The sequence below is a fragment of the Acartia tonsa genome, chromosome 13 (genome assembly GCF_053477335.1).
Source record: "Acartia tonsa isolate MP-2025a chromosome 13, ASM5347733v1, whole genome shotgun sequence".
Lineage (NCBI taxonomy): Eukaryota > Metazoa > Arthropoda > Copepoda > Calanoida > Acartiidae > Acartia > Acartia tonsa.
In genome coordinates this window covers 425,786-432,673 of record NC_137272.1, presented here as the reverse complement: position 1 = coordinate 432,673, position 6,888 = coordinate 425,786, and positions in this window count along the sequence as shown.

Here is a 6,888-nt window from a genome sequence, read left to right as displayed (position 1 = left end):
AAGTCAATCCTTGAGGGAAAAATTCTTGAAAAAAGGGAAATAATCAGTGAAAAGGAACGGGATATTCGGTCAAAAGATAATGAAATTAAAAAATTAGTGGGCAACATTTTTGATATTAGGTCACAACAGATACAATTAATTGAAGAATCTAGATATACTATTGACTTTTTAAAAGCGGAAAGAAGTTGGACAGAAAGACAAGACAAAGAGATTATTAATAATTTAAAAGAGGAGAATAGGCAATTAAGATTAAATAAGAGAAGTGAAGGTGAAGAATTATCTGCAATTATGGATCCTAAAAATCATGATATAACTAGAACGGTAGGATCAGACCAGGAATCCGACATGCTTATTGACAATTTTTCCGACGACGTATACAAAGAACTGTCTAATAAGATAGAAACTTTACCCGAGAAAATTAAACAAAATATTTTGGATAATATTAATGACAAATTTAAGACACTATCTGATGACTTAAGGACAAATAGGCTAACTATATCTAAGCTAGAAAAGAGGATGCCCAGGGATATCCCATCGGATGGTACCATAGTATTCCAAGAAAAATCTGATATACCAGTTACAAGTAGGGCAGTTAGGGTCCAAAAAATAATTGATGCTTTAAAAGGAAAAGATTCAGATTTAACCGAAAAAGTACATAGTAGAATTATGCATGAAATTTTATTAGTAAAATCATTTTTGGAATATGTGGTCCCAACCGATGAAAAACCCAAGATCATCAATCCTCTTATTTTTAGCACTTGCACTGTTTTAAATGCCCAAAATCCTCCCCTAGCCATAGTATATCAGGACGAAACCATACAATATTACAAAAATAGTCATGATAAGGGGTACAAGTATGAACCAGTTTTTTTCGGTCTTACGCCTAAATATAGACTAGACAAGGAATCAGTTTATTCACCAGAATTTCCACCAAACAAAATTTGTAATAGAGTCATAATAATAGGAAAGTCCATTTATTGTACAGAAAAGGAAACAAAATTTGAAGATTTAACATGTGCTTTTGATACCAAACATATATGTGACTATATTTTTGATTTCAGAACAGGGGCAAATAGAAAACTGATTGCTGGTTTAAAATATATTTGTAACGAAGACTGTGAAATCATAGGACAGTCAGGTGGTCTTATAACAAAATTTATAATCAATAATGAAATAATAAAAGAGTATTTTAATGTGCCAAGAATTGGAGATGTATGGGCAACGATTTTGACATTTTTTAAAACGTGGTCTTGGAAATATTAGCCTGGCTTAGCTTTACTGGTTTCAACTCATTTATCATAATATATTCCTGCCTAGTAAATTTTTTCTTTAAAGGGGCTACAAGAGAATTTCGCTGGTTTCCTATGAGTAAAAAAGATTTAACAAACTTATTTAAGTGCATATGCTGCCGCAAACAAGATCCTTTGCCGGCGCAATATGAGTTGATACCAGTAAGACCCAACCAGGTAGTAGTCACACAAGATGACTAGTTACAAATTAGTAAAATGACAATATGACAATTCTTATAAATAATGACTAATTATGATAATTAAAACTACTGCTGACACGACAAAAGACTAACTAACTAATTATTTTTTTTTATAGTGACTAAACATATTTCAATTATTCAACTATTAAAAATAATCCTAAGCTTAGATCCATAAAATTTTATAAGTAAGTACCTATTAAAAATAGAATAGAATCACGGCAGGTATAATTTCTAATCATACTAGATTTATATAAAAATAGAACTACTATTACTAGAGTTTTTCGAAACAAATAATTTAGAAAAAACTATTGGCTGATCCTGAATAATACCGCCTTGCGGACCCTATCATTAATAATGGTAGGGGGATAATCTTGCTTTCTTTCCCCGACTGGTCAAGGATGGGTATCAAACAAGACTCAGTCATCAGAAAATCTAAATTATATGTTCCAAAATATATAAGTAGCCCAACAATAACAAGCAAATGTAAAGAAAAAGAATACCAAAAGAATAAGTGCCTAAAATAACATTTTTTTTTTAGGTAACTAATCTAAAGACAACATCAATAAGTAGCAAAAAGCCTATATAACTATAAAGAAATATAGTTTCCTTAATTAGATCGAAATAAAAAGTAGTTATTAAATAAAAAGTTAACCATAAAGGTTAAAAAATTAACTAAATAACTATTTTTTAGTTACAACCTCCACAAAAGCGACAAGTTAATGAATAAACTATTTATCATTACTATACATGTGAAATAGAGAATAGTTGTGTACACAAAACCATTAAGGTTTAATTTAATCAAATAGGTTAAAATACAACTATTTTCTATAACAATATCGATAAAAGCGAAAATAAACTGTAGTAAGCAATTTTTTTTGCATTATGCAAAAGAGAAATGTTTGAAACAACAAATAAAAAGTCAATTATGCTCTGGGAATTTTATGTGTTGATTCAAACAAACCTTCCTCTGTTAATTTTTCCCCATAAAAAAGAAACAGAGAAGGCTAGTGTTATAAAAAATAAAGTAAGTAACATTTTTTAATTTTAATTAACTAAGACTATGTCACTTTTCTAATTATATTTTTGTCACCATTTTAATTATATTTTGTCACTTTTTATATATATGTAGAAATTGTCACTTAGAAAGTAAGAATATTGTAGCTAAATAAAGTATATAAATCAGAAAAAATGAGAAAAAAAAACATTAAAAGTCCTTAAAAACCAGAAAAAAAGAATAAAAGATAAAAAGTAAATTTTTTTAAGATTACCTATTTTTAACACTGCCAGGACCAAAGTGAGTACCCCCAAACCTAAGATAGAGAAAAGGGTATCATTAGGGATGGGGGAACTACACTCGCAGGACGGACAATCATAGGACGGGTCAAGGGAAGGAAAACGCAGTCCGAGGCGATGGTACTCCCGCAGTTGCCTCTGAAATAAGTCCATTATTAGTTTAAAAATTAAAATTTTATGTTTTAATTAAGATCCTAATATGATTAAAATTATGATTTAGTTTTTATGTTCTAATTAGGGTTTTTTGTTATGATTAAAATTATATGATTCTAATTCTAAACATTGCAGTGATGTGAGACCGGACGGATACGTGACTATGGCATAAGAGGGGTGCTAGCTGGTCCTGAAGAGTAGCGGTCCTCAAAATAGGCTGACAAGCAGATGGAGGATTCGGGCATGAATCTAGGCCGCGGATATTGGTTAACAACACACTGGTGTCATCGAAAATGATACCTAGATATCCTATACACAGTTGCCACCTCATATGATACCTGGATATCTTACACACAGCTGCCACCACATACTATACCTGGATGGTTTACAAGTGTGATAAAGACAATTTTCAACAAAATGGCATTTTTGTCTTCATTGCCATTGATGGTTGCCACCTGGAGCAGAGTATCACATACTTCATTACCTTGGTTGTCTGAGGATTCGCTGCACAAGTAGACATAAAACCTACCTACTTTACCTCAGGCTCCTAGGAAGCAGTTGCGCCAGCAGCAACAAAAAACCTACATCATATCATCAACATGGAGCTCGAGAAACTGCAGTATTAACAAGAGAACCTACCTCAGTCTAAAATCTATAAAGAACTCTGTGCTCCTAAAAGGAAACCACATCAATAGTAAAAAGTTAAAATTGTCTTAAAAAAAAAAAAAAAAAAAAAAAAAAAAAAAAAACAACCTGAACCATAAGCCGAACGCCCTCCCCGTCTCTGTCAGCTGCGAGGTCCGCTACTAGGGAAGGGTTAAACAAATTAAGAAGGTTAATTTCCTGCATTGTTAACCCTACACTAGCGGCGACCCTCGCAACTGCCATGGTCTCGAAAAAAACAATAAGTCCGTAGAATAATCTGAAAAAAAATTTTAGAACATTAAAAAAAAGCACAAAAGTTGAAAAAAAGAAGAAAAACTATATTATCAATATATTATAACATGTCCTATATTATTCATTATCACTAGTTAATAAGGAAAAGTATTCAATATACGTTCAAAGATAGTTTTTATCACAAAATGATCAATTTTTACTTATAAAATAAAAAGAAAATTTTCTCTTAAGCTTCATTTCATGTGATACGTAAATTTTAACGTAAAATATGTTGCGCGGCATTCAAGCGCAAACCTTAAAGAAGACGACATTTTTTTTTCGTATAAGGAATACTTTTACATATTTTTATTATTCTTGATTTTCAATTGCAATCTTATAGTAAGACATATATATATATATTATTAGTTCAAAAGAAAATTATTAAAGAGAGCAAACAAAAAAAGATTAAAATTATAGAAAAACAACAAAAAAAGCCACAAAATAAAAAAGAACAAAAAATTGTTGCAATTGAAGTTAGTATTTTGATATGTCAATCCTTAAAAATTTTTTTAGCAAGAGATAGGTGGCAAAAACAAAAACACAATTTATGGGGAATTGTGTTTCTCATTTTATTTGGGGGGAGCATGCATTATAATTCATGGTTTTTCTATTCACAGAACCCTTTTTATCCATAAATTATAATGCATTTTCTTTAAAATAGACAATTTAATTTTGATAATTATAGAGTGGCCTAGCTTCTGTATGAGTATATTTTCTTTCTAGAATATTCTTGAAGTAATCAAACGATTGCCTATTTTAAAGGCGCGCCTAAAAGATAAATGTCAGGCCGCGCAGGCCTATAGCAAGGGCATTCAAGCTATTAGAATGCTAAAACTTTGAGTACATAATAAGACATACAATATTGCAGAAATTGGCCACTCATAACAGTCAAAAAATTCATAATTTACCAATTTTCTTAAAAAATACTAGTAGAAATAGTAAAAACGAAGTTTTAAGACTTGAAGGGGAAGATTCGGTTTCGGGGAAAAGTCCAAGAAAACGTCAGTTTTCATGAGTTTAAACATCCGACTCCATGTATTAAAAAATACTACTTTTTGATCGTTTTATCATCTTTCATGCAAAAACAGTATGAATTTTAACAATTAAATATAATAAATCAGTAAAATATAAACACTTTTTAGACATTTTATATTTAAATAACATTTTTTATACAATAGAACAAAAGTTATTCAATGAATATTAATAAGTCTGTTTTAGCACAAATCCGCGCAAATACTTTTTCACATATATCGCATGAATATGGTCAAATAGATTAAAACACTCCAGTGTAACCAAATTTGGACTTTTTTCCGGACTCGTTTATTTCAAATTAGGTTTTAAAACTATATTGTGTATTAGAATAAATTTTTATTTTGAATTAATTGTATTAATAAATGTAATGAAATTTGTGATTATTAAAAGTTATGTTACATTATATGAATGCAATGTAAGAATTTTGCAACAAAGGAGCGTGTAAGAATATTTGCGCACGGGGCCTAAGTCAAGGTTCTTTTTTGGCAATAATATAACTGATATGGGAACTGCTGGGAGATTTTAGCTGGCAGTCGGACACCAAGGCTCATTTGGAGCATACATCTTTTTCTTTAGTTTTCTAGTCCCTTTTCTTACAGCATAAAATTCTTGCCATTCTTTGTTGCAAATCCTAAAATAAAAATCAATTTATGTCTTAGTATTATTTTTTATTAAACTTTATTTTTTCCTTATCAATAAAATTACATTTCCTTGCTAAAAATACCTTTTTTATTCACTCGTTTTTTAAGCTGTAAGCCTTTATTTGCATTTCACTAAAGTAACAGGATGTTTGTCTGCCATTACTAAGTTTTAATATTTCAAATTCAAAATACTTAGGGGAATTAAATTAGGCACATTATTTTTTGAAAGGTGTATTTTATTAGGAGTTAGTTAGGGGATTTATAGTTTAACAAGGGGATTTAAGGGGTTTTCCTTTTTTTCTAACTCCATTTTCAGAGATAAATGAGGTTGTTAACTCTGGTGAGACTCGAGTAGCAAGTTAACACGTCTCAACCCACACACACACATACACACACACACACACAGACCCACAGAGACCCACACACACACACACACACACAGACCCACAGAGACCCACACACACACACACACACACACACAGAACCACAGAGACCCACACACACAAATCTTGTTACTTTTCTTTTTGTTTAGGATAAATGTGTTTGTAAACTTTTTCAGCGGATGCATAAGTTCAACGAGATTCAGAGGGAAAAAAATAGCCTCAAATGGAAGATCAAAAATGGACTGAAACCATCCTTGGACTTGTGTTAAGCTTTATGAAAATTGAAAAGCCGATTGGTTCAATAGTTAAAAAGATATCAATTATTAGATATGAAGCAAGATATGCTAATGAAATGAACCTCCCATATTGTAAGATCTGTTGCACTAATTTTTCCTCAATATACATAAAAGTAATCCAGGGCAGGTTTCTGGCTATGACCTAAAGCGTGAACCTATATAAGTCTGCTATGATTAGTTAAATTGATTTTCTTTAAGGTTTGGAAAAATTGTCATTGCTTACATGGACTTCATTTATTGGCCTGTTCGCTCATCCTGTAGGAGGGGAGGAACGTAAAGGGGGTAAGACAGCTGCGTGTTCTTCACTTTATATTTAGTTTTGTTGGCCAAGAGTTCCTGAAGGAAGGAGCTAACTAAACTAGTATTAATTTTGTGATATTCTCATTTCATTATTCGTGGAAAAGTGTCTCTAATACATTGGGGTTCAGAACCGGTTCTAATCCAGTGGATATTAATCAGTTTAGAAGCCATACTGGAAAAATATTTGTTTTTCTTAATGAAAATGAAGTTTTACTAGCGGGTACGCCCCCTAGAAGCCTCTAGTGGCACTTTAAATGTTTAGTTTTTGTTTCTACGATATGTTTCGTAAGAGTCTCCTTATACAATAGCTAGCAATGTTGATTTATTATTATTTCTCTTGGGAAGGTGGTGGTATCCGCCCCCAA